Source organism: Myodes glareolus, chromosome 10 (assembly GCF_982192425.1).
Source record: "Myodes glareolus chromosome 10, mMyoGla1.1, whole genome shotgun sequence".
In the NCBI taxonomy this organism is placed as follows: Eukaryota; Metazoa; Chordata; class Mammalia; order Rodentia; family Cricetidae; genus Myodes; species Myodes glareolus.
Genome location: NC_142035.1, coordinates 32,954,125 through 32,971,575, shown reverse-complemented (window position 1 = coordinate 32,971,575; position 17,451 = coordinate 32,954,125). Strand labels below are relative to the sequence as shown.

The 17,451-nt window shown below is 48.2% G+C and overlaps 1 protein-coding gene across 1 annotated transcript in view; it reads left to right on the top strand.

Moving 5' to 3' along the window:
• The first annotated feature begins 3,408 nt into the window (after positions 1-3,408).
• Rin2 (Ras and Rab interactor 2) overlaps positions 3,409-17,451 on the top strand; it is a 207,530-nt gene continuing 193,487 nt past the window's right edge. The window contains exon 1 of the mRNA XM_087911146.1: positions 3,409-3,531. The gene's annotated coding sequence lies outside the window, so the exon portion shown is untranslated. The remainder of the gene's footprint in view (positions 3,532-17,451) is intronic.

Here is a 17,451-nt window from a genome sequence, read left to right as displayed (position 1 = left end):
AGGATGTAAACCGTTGAATGTCAAAAAAACAAATGTCAGAACATATTGACTGGAGTTCCAGGAATCCCACTGTCTCTACCTCCCCAGTGCTGGAACTCATGTTCTCATGCTTGAGTGGCCAACACTTTACCCACTGATCTGTCCCCCTAGCCCTGTTTATTAAGATAGGGTCTCACTACATAGGCCTAGCTGACCTGGAACTCTCCTTATCGCCTTGGCTAGCCTGGAACTTGCTACATAGTCAAGGCTTGCTTGGAACTCACAAAGATGGACCTGCCTTTGTCTCCTAAGTGCTGGGATTATAGATGCAGGCCACCATGTCTGGCTCTAACTAACTGGGTAGTTCTAACTAACTGAAAGAGCTACTTTCCTGAAATAATCTCCATTTGTCTCCTGGGGGTGTGTAGAGCAAAGTAGGAAGAACATGCAAGGTCATCACCCCTCCTCAGCACAGGTCATTAAACAACATCATCACCAATTATTAGCTTGCAGCTTAAACGGTTCTTTTCTGGGCATTTTATGAGCCCATGACATTCCTCTCTGTTTTCCCTGCTACACAGGGGTTGTAGTATCAGTGTTGTGGTATCTGTTCTGGACAGCACTTCTAGACTCAGTACTACTTGGTCAAGTCAAGGGCAAAACAACTTCATTAGAAATGACATCTTGGCTAGCTGGTTTCCCGCTGACAACAGGGACCTGAGACTATGCACTGAAAGGAGTAGCCGCTCCAGTCCACAGGGCCTCTGGGTGGAAGGTCAAACCCACCAAATAGGAAGCAAGTGCATGAAAGGGCCTAAGATTAGGCATCACACTGCTCCATCCCTGGGCCCTCCATTTCTGTGACTTATCCTCTCTCTCTCTCTCTCTCTCTCTCTCTCTCTCTCTCTCTCACACACACACACACACACACACACACACACGAGTTCTAACGAGTTGTAACAGAACACGGTATAGTCAGGTGTGTTACCGAGGCCTAAGTACTCACAGTGGTATTTAGAATGTAGCATTGTAGGAAAGTCTTGAGTTCTCTTTTCCCTCCGAAACTTCAGCAATTTTGGTCCACAAAATTAACTAGTGATAAACATACTAATGAGCAAAAGCATATGAACTTGCTAACGTGTGGAAACATGAGCCGTGTGCCAAGGGCAAGACTCGTAGAAGTAGAGGTAGGCAGTCGAAGCTAAAACAGAATCCTTAGCCAGCAGAGACCAAGGCGTGAGGTCACTGTAAAGGAAGCAGAAGAGAGCTATCTATAGGCACTGAAGGAAGCTTCTCTGGCTATTTAAGGTCCTCCAACTGTCAGTCATCAGAGAGCCACTCTGGGCCAGGTGTCACCCTGCTCTCTTCTGCCGGTGAAAAGCTCTTTTCAACTACTCTATACCGGCAGTACAGATGCAAGCTCCCTCCAAAGCACAGCATTCCGGAGCTATCACCGGGTCTGCAGCCCCCTTTGAACAGTCATCTTGAAATACGCTCAAGAAGTATGTGCTGGCAATGGTCCATTTAGAATTCCCTCTGTAGGGAATACACATACACATTGTCCAGACCGAGGGAAGAGAAGGACAAAATGGACCCTGATTTCGTGAAGAGACTAACAAGGGTGGTTCATGAAGTAGTGTCCAAGGAACTTTGTAAGAGGGTAAGAAGAATGAGAAAACGGTGGAGGCCAGCGCTAGCCTGAGACTCACTGTCTGTCAAAGTAGACCCTCTTAGGCTGAATGAGAGTGGGAAAGGGAGGGGCCACCGTCACTCTTCGTTCACGTATCCCTTCTGCTCACATATCCAACCTCTTAGGACAGTGATCCTCAACCTTCCTAATGCCGCGACTCTGACACATTCCTCTTGTTGTGGCGACCCCCAATCATAAAATTATTTCGTTGCTGCTTCAGAACTGTAATTTTGCTACTGTTATGAATCATAATGTAAATATCTTATATGCAAACCCCGATGGGGTCGTGACCCACATGTTGAGAACCTTTGACTTAGGAGCTATCAATCAATGCTCCTTTCAAACTCTGTGGGATTCCAAGAACCTCTCCCACTTGCAGGCTATAAGCCGGCTCTGTGCCGCCTGGCTCTATTTCCATCCTGTTTCCTTCTCTGTTTCTAAAGTGGGTTTCATCATGGAACCCACTGTTCAAATCTGCTTGAACTTTCCCCTTAGAGCCTTTGCTCCACACATCTCCTCTCCCTTAGAGAACCTTTGGTCAGCTCCTTCCCATCTCCCCCCTCCCCCGTCCGAGCACCACCTGCAGGCAGGGCCACACCCTGTCCACCCCATTTCATTCCATAACCCGGACCAGACACTAGGGTTCCAGCCATCCATGTCCTTTGTCTTTTCCGCTGATCTCTTTCTTCTAATGCCCCAGTAATTTGCCTGTGGTGTGCGCAGCTTCCCTTCTGCCAGCCCACCCTTAACCCTCTACAAATCATAGCCACCAGAGCAGGGCAGATGATTTATTCTCCAACACATCTCAAGTGTAGAACGCGGCTACTAAATTATTAAACGGGATTTGGCACACAAAGAGAAACGCGGTCGGTGGCTTAGGTTACACTGGTGCTAGGCTGCCGGTGAATGACAAATACATTTTAAAAAAAAATTAGAAGCCTACTCTCACAAACACCTGTCCTTTGCTGTAGGTGAAAGCAAACAAACACAAAGAAAAGGTGTCTCTATTCCTTTTCCAATTCTGAGCAAAACACGGGTCTCTTTGAATACCCCTCTGTTTCCCTTTGTGACACGTGACACCGGTCACTAAGCACTCAGGTAACTGCCAGCCCCGCACACTGGATCACCTTCTCTGGCACTGTCCTTTCCTGTCCTTTCTGCTTAGTCTCTAGGGAGGTTTAGACTTTGGAGTGCAGGGCCAACTCCATCCCACCTTTCCACAGCGCACGCCAGAGGTGCCAGTACACTCAAACATGGGCCGCAGCGCTGACCCCAGGCTGGGGACCCCCATCCCGGCACTCCCTTAGCTGAACTCCAGTTCGCCCAAACCCTTCCCTCAATCTGACATTGGTCTAAGAGGGGGTTCGTGCAAGCAACCCTCCGAGAAAGAAAGGAGAAAGGGGAAACCTGCCAGAAACAAACTCTGGCAGTGGCGGGGAGCTCGGAGAGAACCGCGTGGAGCCGAGGAGGGTCGGGGTGGGTGCAGCCAAGTTCGCTCCGGGTTAGGTAAACTTTTCGATTCAGTCCCACGCGACCCACCCAGAAAGTTCCTGATAACACTGTTAAAGCCTGAGGGTGGGCGGGACCAGGGGTCGCGCAGGCGCCTTGCTCTTCACCTCCAACCAACTCGCCCCTACTGGGTCTCAGAGACGCTGGGAGGGGGCCTGGGAGGAGGGGATCTTCAGAGGGGCAGGGCCGAAGCAAACACAAAGCCTTTCCCTCACCCTCCTCCCACCCACCCCCAGCCACGCCCCTCCGCCTCTTGGCCTTCTCTTCCTCCTCCTGGGCGGGGAATCCTAGCCCCGCTCCGTCACCGACCTGCTGGTCACCCCCGCCTCCGGGATCTGCACCAAGGGCGCGAGGTAAGGGGCGGCGGCATTGGAGACCCCACCTCCAGTGGGGAGAACCGGGTACCAGTCGCGAGGTGCAGTGCCCCAATGCTCTGCTGTCTCTTGAGATTAGGAGTCGAGAACCAACCAGCTGGAGTCCACAGAGGTCCTACGGGATCAAGGGGGGTGGGGGGGCGGTTGGACGGGAGTAAGCCAAGGCGAGTCAGGACGCTAGAATTTGGGGCAGGGTGACATTCCCGATCGGAACTAGGAAATGTCCTCGGAACTGGGTGTCCTCGGCTGACTTTTGCAGGGCTTGTGCAGTGGGCAGCCACCAAGGGTGCGGGCGAGATGACCGATGACTGGTAGTGCAGGTGTGCGCGGCGCGGGAGGGGGGTGCGCACGCGCACCAAAGCTGGAAGGTGGGGACCTTTGTTGAGTTCTACCTGCGACGCCACCTGCTGTGCGTCAAATGTGCCTGTGCTGGCGAGCCAGACCCCAAGAGTCACCCTGCTCCGGTGCAGAGCACACGCTGTGATTCGAAGCTTTTCCTCTACTGTGGTGCAGAAGGGTCAGCGAGTCCCGGCAGGAGGGCACGTGCCCTGTCACAGTGATTGAGCGCAGGAGTTCTGGGTTCCAGCAGGGAAGAGACTGGGCCGTTTTCCTACTTGAAGGCTTCAGAGGTCCCTCTCTAGGCTGGTACTCCACTCTTAGCGAGGGCTCTCAGGAGCGTGGTGTCTACCTTACTGTGATGGCAGTACTTCGACAGCCAGGGATCGTAGGATTTGCAGACATTCAGCAGGAAAGCAGTTGAAGTATTGCCAAGAAATAAAAGGCAAGGTCGGCCTTTGGGCCTTGAGAGGCGCCTCTCTTCTCAGAGCCCTCAAGTCCCTGGGGCTTTCCTAGTTCCGCAGCGGAGGCAACCAGCAGTCTGTACACAGTGCAGCCGCGCTCCCTTGCAGAGCGCAGACTCATTGTGGTTTCTTAGGAACATGGTTGGTCCACCAGCAGGACTTTATAAATACTGAAGAAGCGTAAACACTTGGCAACACTCAGAAATCAAGATAAATAGTAACTACAACACAACGCTTTTAGAAAGAAACTTGTTTTGAAAGATCCGTGATGAGCAAAATGTCAACATTTCAAATAAATGCCATTGCGGGTTGTTATGTCCAGGCATTATTGTTCAGTGGTACCAGTGCCCACATTTGTCCCTGTCCTGTGGTTTATGAGGGTTGACAATGGCATGCATGAGATGGGGCGACGGGCTTTCTGCATAGTTGTGTTTATTGACTGCAGAACTTTTAATAACCTTTCCCCTAGTTCAGGCTGGGGAGGATGTTTTGATAAGGGTATGGAGGAGTTCATTTGTCTTCTGGCCTCAGGCTCCCTATGTCTCTGGATTTTCGCCTTCTTCATGCTTTTGCCTCCTTAGGGGACGTGGGGTTTTGGAGGGACTGGGACAGCAAGAAGCCTTTATTTTTTAGGACTTGGGAAGAAGGGTGTTGACAGAAGCTTTTGTGTTGGGGTGTGTTCTAGGTAATTGAGGTTGGGGGACATGATGGAGAATGGTTAGCTACCAGGAATTCCCTCGGCTCTCAGAATCGAGTTTCCTCTAGGGTGTGCGAGATGACCGCTGTGGTGACTTCAGTATGAATGGACCCCACAGGCTTATTTGTTTGAACGCTTGATCTCTAGTTGGTGAAACTGTTTAGGAAGGATTAGGAAGAAGTGTGGTCCAGTTGGAGGAGGTGTGTCGAAGGCTTTGAGGTTTCAAAGGTCATGCCGTTCCCAGGGTGCTCTTTGCTTCCTGTTTGTGGCTCGGGATGTGAGTTCTCAGCCATTGTCCCAGCACCATGCCTGCCTTCATGCTCCCTGAATTGTGGTGATGGACTCCTATCCCACTGGAATTGTAAGCCCCAAATCAACCCTTTCTTCTGTACATTGCCTTGGCCATGGTGTTTTATCACAGTAATAGAGAAGCAACCAAGATGGTGACCCCAGCAGCTCTCATCCTTCTCCAAGAGGACGCTCCCCAGTACCTCTCCAAAGCCACAGCCCATAGCTTCTGCCAAGAGTTGCTTTGCTTTCTACAGGTAACCACCTCACTTAACTCAGTCTTCTTAGAGGCAGATACATCCTTTACTTTATCAGGGGACCTTTAAGAGAACCCTATCATTAGGCCCATTCTTCCCATTCATCCTCTAACATAACATGTCCAACCCCTGTTAGTCTATCCAAGATGTCTAATGATTCTTCAAGGATCTTAATGGTTTCAGTAAGGAAGGTTGCCCTGTCCTCTTCCTCCTTTGCCTGGTGAGGCCCCACAACCACCACCACCACCACTACCAGAATCATGTGTGTGTATGTATGTGTGTGTTTGTGATATCATTCCCAATGCATATGCCATGAACTCTACTTGTCCACTGTCAGTGAGCTTCCCAAAGCCAAATCTTAACCCTTATGACTTGCCACTGGAGGAGTGTGGGTTGAATGAATGGATGAGTGAATGAATGAATGAACAGAGTATTCCCTTTTCAAAGTCTTTTGAGGAGTACACAGCAGGAAGTGTACCTTAGGATGGTACTGGTTCTAAAGAAACAGATAATGTTTTCATAGGTTTTATTTTTATAGACAGTAACTCAATTGTTTCTCACACAATCCAGATCACATTTTGTAGATGAAGATATGGAGGCCCAAAAGGGTCAAAGCACCAACGGAGGCCAGCCTCCATGTCCAGCTGCACCCCAGAGGATTTTTCCCAGACTGCAATAGCGTGACCCAGAGCAGGAGATTCACTAGAGTGACAATGGCGTGGTGACCTGTGAGGGAAATGCTAACAGGGATTCTAGGATGGCACATAATGTGGAATGTTTGCAAACTCTGTGTGGTGACAGGGGACCTTTCTTCTGCAAACTATGTTCCAAGGAGTCTACTGTTCCTTACTTTACCCCAGCTTTGCTGCCAGTTTTGCCAGTTTCCAAGGAAGGTAGCTTGCATCCAGTGTTCAAAGTAGGAAACAGAGTACACATTTGGGATGTCAGGAAAGCACAGTAACCACACACCATGGTAGCTGTTGCTTTACCTGCTCTGTACTTCTGACCCGTGGGAGTCAGTTCCCCAGGTTCAGTTGGATCTGAGGCTCTGGGGCTACCCTGGGAGACTGCCTGGAAGCCTTCTCATCTCGGCTAGATGACTCAGCCCTAAGTGTTCACAAATGCGGCTGCTCTGGATTAACTGCTTTCCTACTGGTCATGTCCCAGAGGTTTGGAGGCCATAGTGGGGGGTGAAGACATAGTGGAAGGAACCAGAAGCTGAGGGCTCACATCTTGAACCTTAAACATGAGTGAGAGAGAGAGGGAACTCAGCTCTGGCAGAAGTATTTAGAGTATAAATACTTATAAATATACTTTAGAGTATAAATGCTTATAAATAATAATAAATAAGTATAAATATTTAAAGTATTTAAGTATTTAGAGTCTCAAAGCTGTGACACTTCCTCCAACAGTACCCCACCTCAGAAGCTTTCCTAAGCATCTGGAGCAAGCATTCAGATGCCCGATACTATAGGGACACCCCCTTTAAACCATCATGTATACATATGAGCTGGACACACCAGGGGTCTTTTACTGAGCATATATTTTGAAGTGCTGGGGGTGAACCAGGGCCACACACACTCACACACACACACACACACACACACACACACTCACACACACTCACACACACACACACCACACACACACACCACACACACACACACCACACACACACACACACCACACACACACACACACCACACACACTCACACACACACACACACACACTCACACACACTCACACACACACACACACACAGCAAGTGCCATATCATGGAGCCACCGTTCATTCAGAAAACGCTTTCGTTGAGGTTTGTCAAATCTCTGAGTAGGACGAAGCACCCACGCAGTGAGTGTTCAGTTCACTCACTTCCTGCTCACGTGGATTTTCTAGGGTGTCAGTGTCCACTTTTACTTCCGTGAAAGTAGTGGCAGCCATTCTGTGGGGGAGCTCAGACCCGGAACAAAGGGTTTCCAGCCGCTCTTCCTCACCTGGCAGGTGCAGCCCTCAGTTCCTGTGAACCCATTGTTGGAAGCCAGGTGTTTCTAAATCAAAGTTAGTCTAAATTATACTCTTGGGGAACTTTTCTCAGACATAGCAGCCCTGACTAGTCAGCCTCCACTGCTGCTTAAGAGACCTAGAGAGAGGATGCAGAGTATTTTAGACTCAAAGGAGAGCTATGGACTGACACCGTGGTAAAGAGAGATGTGGTAACATTTCTGAATCTTCAGTAAGTACTGAGCATTGTCACTTGGCTCCAAAGTGTGTTAAGAGTGACATTTGAATGCATTCAGCAGGGTGACATCATTAAAATTAAGAGCAAGAATGAGCTTCCCTGTCAGGTGGGGTGGGTGCCCAGATAAGGTGAAGAAAATGCATTAAAGAATCATCAGCTAAGCTTGTGTGCATGTTGGGGCGGGGTGCATGCCCATCCAGGCATGTGTCTGTATGTTCCTGGATGTGTGACCAGGGAGTATGGTAGGGAGGAAATACTGAATGTGATTTTATTCTCGGTAGCACCAGCAGTTAAACTGTATTATTAGACCAATGTTGTTTCTCTGAGTTTCAGCTGCAGCCTGCCTTTATTTTTATGAGATTGGGTCTCAGTTGCTTTAAATTTAATTATCCTGTCTTAGCCTCTCCATGCTGGGATCACAGACGTATGCCACCAGGATGTGTGGCTCCTAGTATGAGTTTAAACTGTTGTGTTCTCTTTCACCCTTTTAAAAATTGTGTGTGTGTGTGTGTGTGTGTGTGTGTGTACGTATCTGTAGGCCACTTTCTTTGAGACAGAATCTCTCATTTGCCTGAAGTTCACCAATTAGACTAGATCATCTGGCCAAGGAACCCTGAGGACCCTCCTGTCTCTCTTCCCAGCACCGGGACTGGCATTTTCACAGGTATCCTAGAGATCAAACCCAGACATTTGTGTCTGTGAGGTGTTACTGACTGGGTGACCCCTCACCTACTGAGTTCAAGAGCCTGAGTATCACCTAGCTATCACATAAACATCCAGTGAGCAGTCGGTCGCACAGGAGTTACCAGGACACAGTGAGTCACTGGGGCGCAGTGAGCAGAGGAACTTTATCCAGGCTGAATCTCCAGGTCAAATAGGAAGAAGGTCAAAGTAGAGATCTGGAAGCTCCTGTCTAAGGTATGTGTGAAAAAGGCCAGGAAGATCCTGTGCTGACGGCAAGTCAGGCAACCCAGAGCATTCGACTTGCTAGTTACCAACATCTGTAGTGACTAGTTAGGACCCAGGCTCTCCCTGGTGAGGCATTTTTAATACCCACCAGGAGAAGTGTAGAGAATCCGGAGACAGAACCACACAAGTTAATACAGCCATCAGCAAAATGTTGATGTAATCAATGTTGTTCATTAATGAGTGGTTGATCTATAATGAATGGTTGATTAAACAACTTTTTATTTTGTTTTGTTTTTGTTTGAAAGATAGGATTTCTTCATGTAACAGTCTTGACTGTCTTGGAACTCTGTAGACCAGCTCTGTAGACCAAGCTGGCCTCGAACTCACAGTGATCTGCCTTCCTCTGCCTCCCAAGTGCTAGGATTAAAGGCGTGCGCCTCCCAAGTGCTAGGATTAAAGGCGTGTGCCACCACTGCCTGGCTAAATCACATTTTTATTTCGCAGCAGAAATGTTTTCAACTTCCTAGTAGTTTGGTAAGAGTTTACACATAGCTGCTTTGTGGAAGAGGCCAAGAAAATAAAGTTGGATCTTGTTTTAAAATGAGGCTCTGGCCAGTCCAGTCTGTGTAAGATGTCCTGTTAGTCATCAAGAATCTGTGGTTTCAAGGATCTCTGAATACCGTCCTGGCTGATGGACTCTGATTGGGAACCCCTGACTCAGTTCTGTGTAAGAACGGTTATAAAGATATGCTGTGTGCTGTTTAAATCATCTGGAAGCGTGATTTAATTGATGTTGAGGGGCGTTTAGTTTCCAAATGGGAAACAAACGCAAGAACTATCCTGATTTCTGCTGAGAGCTGAGGTCTGACCAAGCGACAGTGTGCAGAATTAGTATGGAACCCTCTAGTGCCCTGGAATCTCAAAATCAGAGATGTTTTTAAGCTCCGACTGGGAAACTTTTATTGTTATACCTTTTAAAGGATGAAGTCATCACACATTCCTGGAGTTGTTAAGGTTAAAGTCTGGGCCCTGGAAGCCCTTACAGCCCAGGCTTCACTGCTCACCCTCAGCAGGACAATTAAAGAAACTTAGTGAAAATTAGAGAAAGATTTATTCAACACGATCATTTGGGGACGAGATACAAGAAGTCGTGTGACACCCCCCCCCCCCAGACACAGACATACATGTTTACTGACTTGTTTAAGTTGAAATGGACTAGAAGGAGGCACACGTAACTAGCAGCCTTGGTGAAGGTGTGACCCTGCCCTTGACTATCCCTGTCTTAGCACCAGTCTTTCTTGCAGGGTGCGGGAAGAGGTCAAATAGTGTAAGATCTCTTCCTGGGAGACACGTTCCTCCTCTGGTTGGCACTAGAGCTTCTTCCTCTCCCCTTCTCCCAGCGTGAGATTCCTGGGATATTTCAAATTCCAGACTTCAGTGGCCAATGACAGAGTCCTGTTTTCCTTAGTTGGCCAGCTACAGGGCTGGGCTGGGGAGTGGACCTGTAGAAGGCTCCTCACTCTTGGCTAGACAGGTGTTGGAAGGACAGACCTCTACCCCCATGGACACCAGACCTACCTAACAGGCTTGTGGTCCCAAAGCCTGTGGAGGGAAAGAGAGGACAGGATTGGCAATTGGTGAGCCGGCATCCAGGAGGGCACTCCTCCGACTGTGATGGTTTCCATCAAGTTTCTTGGCCCCCATTAAGGTTACCTGAGGTCTGGTATCTGAAGTGCAGTAAGTTATCCCCCTGGCCCTTTTCTGTGTAGAATAAATACCTTTCCTGATCATCCGTCCGTGGGGTACCCTCCCCCATGTTTCCTATATTCTGGGATTCCTGCCTTAACAGATGGTGTGTCCCCAGTATTATAGGCAGTTTTTCTTCGGGGCATCTCATACTTCAATGATGCCCTTATACATTTCTCCCTAAACTGTACCGAGTGATCTTACACTACACCAGTGACATAATCAGGACAGGAAGTCCTCTACAGTTTAGTGTGGCACCAATGCTCCCCTTTCTGCAACTGTTCCCACAGGACTCTGAGGTTGGAGGTGGGGTGATTTCTAAGAGCAAAGTTACGAAAGGATAGGTGCAGGGTAGACGCTCAGACCTATTTTATTTCAGGAGTAATGTGACTTTGCACAAAGGCGGGAGGGAGGGGCTAACTTAATCCTGTCCTGAGTATCCGAGGAGGGTCACAGTGGGAGAGAATAGCAGATGGAGTCATTGGTTTTAGTTTAACAGCAAGCAGGTTCCAGGCAGGAGTGATAAATTATACGGTATGAGGTCCAAAAGGAGCCTGGTGCGTGGAGAGGGGAGGGAGGAAGACACAGCCTATCAGGATTCTGCTTAGAATGCTGGACTCCAGCTGGCCTCTGTGAAGCTGCAGAAAGATAAGGAGGATGTGGGCCAGGCCCTCTGAAGGTTTGTAGGCCAGGAAGGGAGGCCATAACTTATACATGCGCGATAAGTGGAGGATAGTGTTGGGCAACATCATTCTCTAAACTGCAGATACACTAGCCTTCTGGGAAATAGTTTCTAGTTTCTGGCTTTGTTTTATTATTACTATCATTGTTACATTTTTATTGCATGAGGAGGGTGAAAGTCCGCAAAGGAACAGTCTAGTGCACAAACAGATGCTCAGAGTCCTATACATGTGTGTCTTAAAAACTACATATGAAGAGTCAGCCTTCTTTACCTGGAACAAGATGATGGACGTTTCTGTCTTAGACCAGGTTCTCTAGAAGTGGGCTCCAAGGTGGAAATGGACTAAGGAAGTAGGAAGAGGAGAAGAAGAGCTGAGGGGAAAGAGGGCTGATATAAATGTCCATCTAGCAAACTGTGCCATAGGAAAGATCTGAAGACAGTGTAGACCCATGAGCGCACCTAGAGCAGAGAGAGCTTACTGGAGTACTCCATCAGACTTCGGCTGAAGGTTGTGCCCAGCCCTTCAGCTCTCTTTCATGTATGGGCAAAGCAGGTAGTAGGAGGGCCATTCTCCAGCAGAGATGTCTGTGAAGTGTGACAGACATGAGGGTGTGTGGGCTGACCACCGCAGCACCCGCTGTCCAGGTGTGTGGGGGCCGACTCCTGCAGCACCTGCTGACCAGGTGTGTGGGCTGACCATTACAGCACCTGCTGTCCAGGTGTGTGGGCCGACCCCTGCAGCACCTGCTGTCCAGGTGTGTGGGCTGACCACCGCAGCACCCGCTGTCCAGGTGTGTGGGGGCCGACTCCTGCAGCACCTGCTGACCAGGTGTGTGGGCTGACCATTACAGCACCTGCTGTCCAGGTGTGTGGGCCGACCCCTGCAGCACCTGCTGTCCAGGTGTGTGGGCTGACCATTACAGCACCTGTTGTCAGGTGTGTGGGCCGACCACTGCAGCACCTGCTGTCCAGGTGTGTGTGGGCCGACCACTGCAGCATCTGCTGTCCAGGTGTGTGGGCTGACCAGTGTGGCACCATCGATGACTCACCACTCATCTGTCTCAGTCATGATGTAAGATTCATATTTAATGAAATAACAAGAGGTATGTTTAAGCAGTCCTGGTCAAGGTGTGGTCCCACCCATTCTTGTCTCAGTTGTAACTCTCTTGAAGGGTAGTCTGGCGAGTGAGAACTGGGAGGAATTTCTCCCTCCAACTGGACCTTTCCTGCTCCCTGTGTGTGAGACACCTGGGCTAGCTAAAGAGAGGGATGGAAGTGTCTCTTCTCTTTGAGTATCTTTATTTCTGCTGGGATCCTGCCAGTGGTTATGGTGTCTTGTTTTAGCCTTGTTTAATGGGACAAGGTGGGTAATTACCAGTCGCCTCCCCTTCTTCATTTCTTCTGCCTGACCCCCTGCTTGTACAAGGAGCAGGACCTTCTTCCTGCCAGCTGTCTGTCACTGTGATAAATAACCCGAGAGAATCAACTGACAGGAGAAAAAGGTTATTTTAACTTACGATTTCCGAGATTCGAAGCCGTGACTGGTCAGCCCCATCATTTAGGTCTGGGACAAGGCAGTATGCACATTGAAATGCAAAGCTACTCACCTTGTAGAAGACAGAAAGCGTGTGTGGGTGTGTGTGTGTGTAGTGGGGAAGTTGATTGAGATTGTGGCAGTAGCCGGGGACTCAATACTCCCTTCAGGAAGATAACCTTAGTGACCTAACTAAGTTCCCCTCCTAAAGCTTCCACTGCCTCCTACTAGCATTGGGGGCTAGGAACTAAGTCATTAGTACATAGGCCTCAGGGAAAAGTGAAGATCCAAACCATGACAACAAAGAATGGCTTTCTGATGCCTGAGTAGCTGCACCAGCCAGCCAGAGACTGATCTTTCTCAGCTCTGTTTGTTTCTACAAATCTGAAACAGATTTTTATCCCTTCAGTGCAAATATATACCCCCCACTGTATACAATGCAATAACTATGGGTATGCAAATATCCTTCTAGGAAACAGTATCTATTTTGTTTTTTCATTTAGTTTAATTTACATCTATTTGTTTTTGTATATGTATGTAGGCATGTGTGGCCATGTGAAGGTCAAAGAACTTGGGGAAGTTGGTTCTGTCCTTCTACTACATGGGTTCTAGCGAATGAACTCATGTTGCTAGGCATGGTGGCGAGTACCTTTTCTCGGCTGAGCTGCTACACGGGGTAGAGGAGGTGGAGGATGGTGATGGTGGTGGTGGTGGTGGTGATGGTGATGATGGTGATTTGCACTGGAGATCAAATGCCGGTCCTTGCTCATACAGCCAAGAGTCCCACCACTGGGCCACATGCCACACTCTCCGTTTCTATTTTCAGTGACACCATTTTCCCAGAAACTTAGCTGATGAGGTGTAAATTAGAGGCATTGAGAACTGTAGATCTAGGCTACCAGAGAGTGTAAAGATCAAAGGGAGAGCTTTGACATCACAGCAGGGCATAGCAGCACACACCTTGGCTCTCCAGGTCAGTTCCTGCCCCGCCTTTACTCCATGTATTCCCATGAGCCTCTGAGTCTGTATTTGCTATCCTGCCACCATCCTCTCCGCATTGCTGTTCGCCCGCCCGTTACCCTCTTCCACTCTGATAGGCTCTGCTACTGGGAGCCAGGTATGCACATTGCTTTAAAGTAACCAATTGCAGGAGGCTTCAGAAATGAAGCCTGTTGTTACAAAAGGGTTTTGATTGAACATGAAGAGTGTGCCAGTAATAAAGTATTAGTAAGAATTTCATGCATCTGCTATTCTGATCCTGCAGCAATTGGAGGAATTCTTGAGACACAGAGGGCAGAATAATGTGACAGAGCACACAGCGTCAGATGAGATTTACAATACTGTCTCTCAAGGGCAGCACCATGATAGGATCTAATTAGGGCAGCTGATAGAATGTAGGAATTCATCCTTTCTTCGTTCCGCACCAGTGTGGGTTTTATTTTTTCACTTAGTTTAAGGATCAAGAACCATACAAATAGTAATTGTAAAAGGAAGAAAACTAGCAGCTACAAGAAAAAAGTGTTGTTAGTACAAGAGGCTAGGATGATGTTTTCCCTACGGTTTCCCCACAGCCCAAGTTGATTGGTATCATGCTGGATGATTACTTATTTTTTTTCCGTGAAAGACAGTATAGTGAAAGTATAAAAATCTTCCAGAAAAAGTACACTCGGGTCTCCCACAGAAAGAAAAAAGCCTGACTGGATCCCAAGGCTTCCTATTTTGCAGGGATTGTGGTGTTAGGGGACGTGCTGGGAACAGAACTCAGGACTCTGTGGACATCCTGCTTCTGAGCTGCACTCCCAACCTCAGGATGGTGGTATTTGCTTTTGATATTGCTGTTTGTCCGAGATAGGGTCTTACCTGCAGCACGCAGGCTGACCTTGGACTCCGAAGCCTCTGACGCCCTGTCCGGAGTGCTGAGATTACCAGTGTGTACCATCACGTGATGTTTTTGTCTGTTGAGGGACTTTTTCTGCACTGAGCATGGAATGTTCGGCTTCATACATGTTAAGTGCTTTCCTCCAGAGTTAAGTTCACAGCCCTCCCTTAGTTAATAAGACAAACACCCCAGAAGCAGCAATAAAAGGTTTCAAAAGTTTACTAACTGAAGATAGCACAAGTATATAATCAGCTATATGGTTAAATGTTATTCTAATTTGACACAACTGCCTTGGAGGAAGCTGCTTGTTTTGGTTGTTTGTTTTTAGAGACAGTATATCATTTTGTCGGCCAGGCTGGCCTGGAACTCATACACCTGCCTCTGCCCCAAGTGAGTGCTGGGACTAAAGTTGTGCCACCATGCTTGTCTGAGGAAACTGGTGAGTGTGTGTGTGTGTGTGTGTGTGTGTGTGTGTATTTATGTATGTGTTTCTGCGTGTACTGGGAAAATTGCCCAAACTATTGTGTGTGTGTGTGTGTATATATATATATATATATTTTTTCTTCTTCTTCTTCTTCTTCTTCTTCAAAATCTTCATACTGTGTTAGTCACTTGCCTGATGCCACCAAATACCCCACAAAAGGAATGGAAGGAAGGAAGGAAGGAAGGAAGGAAGGAAGGAAGGAAGGAAGGAAGGAAGGAAGGAAGGAAGTGTTATTTTGGCTCACAGTTCCAGGGACAGATCATGACGCATCATGACAAGGATCAGTTCCGGGAGATGGATCATGACAAGGATCAGGAAGTGATTAGTCACACTGCATCCATAGATAGGAAGCAGAAAGAGACAAATGCTGGCATCCAGCAACCTTTCTCTTTCACGTGCAGTCCTGGACTCCAGCACTCGGAATGGTTCCCCTCACCTGCAGGGTTATCAGTAGTTTACTCTGACTCTTGCTCAGACACCCACTGCCTTCCACCCTCTTGACCCTTGTTTTGTTGAGCAACAAAAATTCATTTAGAGCAGTGGCTCTCAACCTGTGAGTGGAGACCCTGTTGGGGGTCCCCACAACATGAGGAACTGTATGAAAGGGCCACAGCATTAGGAAGGTTAAGAACTGATAGAGAAACATCTGTCACTCCCCCATTACGGGCCCTCTCTAATTTCACACGTACCTAGGCTCTGCCTCCCTTCTTTCTCAGTGGCTGGGATGTTGGTGTTCCTGACTAGGGCCAAGGACTTCCCTGCGGCAATTGTCACTCTCTCCTGAATCACAAGTCCTTCACCTTCTCCAGTCAGGAACTGTCACCATCTGATCTCATCCACCTTTACAGAACCTCTTCTGACACAGCATCCGCCTACCACCTCTTTCCTACCTCTTTCCTCAGCTTCAGTTTCCTCCCCAGCTCCTCACAGTCCTGTTCATCCATCCTTAATCCTCCTCGCCGACAGTTGTTTTGATTCTCACCTCATTAGGTTTTCTAATGAGGAACCCCGGTGGGAGCCCTTTTAAACACCAAGCCCTATGCGAATGCCAGGGTTGTAGGACACCAAGCTGGGCTTGGAGCCATGCAGGTTCCCATGAGACAGATATGCCAACTGAGAAGCACTTCAGGCTCCCAAGTAGTAATTGTAACAGCTGAGGGTACTTATTGCTTTGCATGAGTTGGCCACTCTCCTTGGGCCTTCTCATGCGATGGCCTCATTTCAGAACGCTAACTAACCCACGAGTGGCTATATCATGTACCGTCCCTATGGTACGTGTGAAATAGCTCTGCTTAAGGAAGAAAGAAAGGAAGAAAGGAAGGAAGGAAGGAAGGGAGGGAGGGAGGAAGGAAGGAAGGAAGGAAGGGTTATTTTGGCTCACGGTTCTACTCTTTCTCAGGTTGTAGAAATTCAGGCATGGGGAGATAGAGAAACTTACTCGTGGTTGAAAAGTTTAAGAAAGTCAGTCTACAATTCGACTCTTGTCTGTCAAAATGAGGACCTCTCCTCTTATCAATGGTTGTCATATCTGTAGACTATCCCTTTGTATGAAAAAATACTTGAGGTCACCAGAATCTGGGAGAGAGGACGGGAACCCATTCTTCCCTGGCATCTTTAGACAGTGTAGCCCTGCTGGCATCCCGACTTCTAACGTCTCAGCGCCTGAACTGTGAGACAAGAAATTTCTCCCCTTCAGTGTGTGGTCTTTGTTGTACAGCCCTTGTCTTTAATGGGCAAACGATGTGGGTGGTTCTTGACCACGGGACAGTGACAGGCTGCTCATTAAACTAGTGACTGGTTCCCACAATTGTCTCTTGCTGGCACTGTCTGGCTCAGGTTAATGTCCCTCACGCCATCACCTCTCATGAGCTGTAGCTCATCTTTGCTGATGGCTTCCGCTGTGCTAGAGGCCAAGTGACTGTGTCTGGGAGTTTCGTAGGCTTCCAAAATTCTTACTAATACAGAGACTCTGATAATGATCATCTATATCAAATCGTATCGCAGACTGTGATGTCAAACATAAAAAATAACTCAGTGTTGGTTTGTAAAATACTGTACAAGGTAGTCAGCACAAAGTGGGTGGTTTTAGCCCATCCATCACTTCTTGTTACGCCCTTGAGTCTCACCCGATCAGCCCAATTCCTTGACCTCAGAGGTTCCTTCATTCGAATCCTGAAGTTCATCCCATGAAAAAACAGCTCCAGGTGGCTGCCAACCAGCTACCGAAGGCGAAGTCTGGAGACCTGTACCTCTAGAGACTTGTTAGAAAGAGCTACTGCATTTATCTATATAAATACAGACTGAGTAGGGTACGATGCATCAAGAGTGGCTTGAATGTCAGTTCTGTGTTCTTACTCAGGTAGTCAAGTGTCAGTGTCTTCA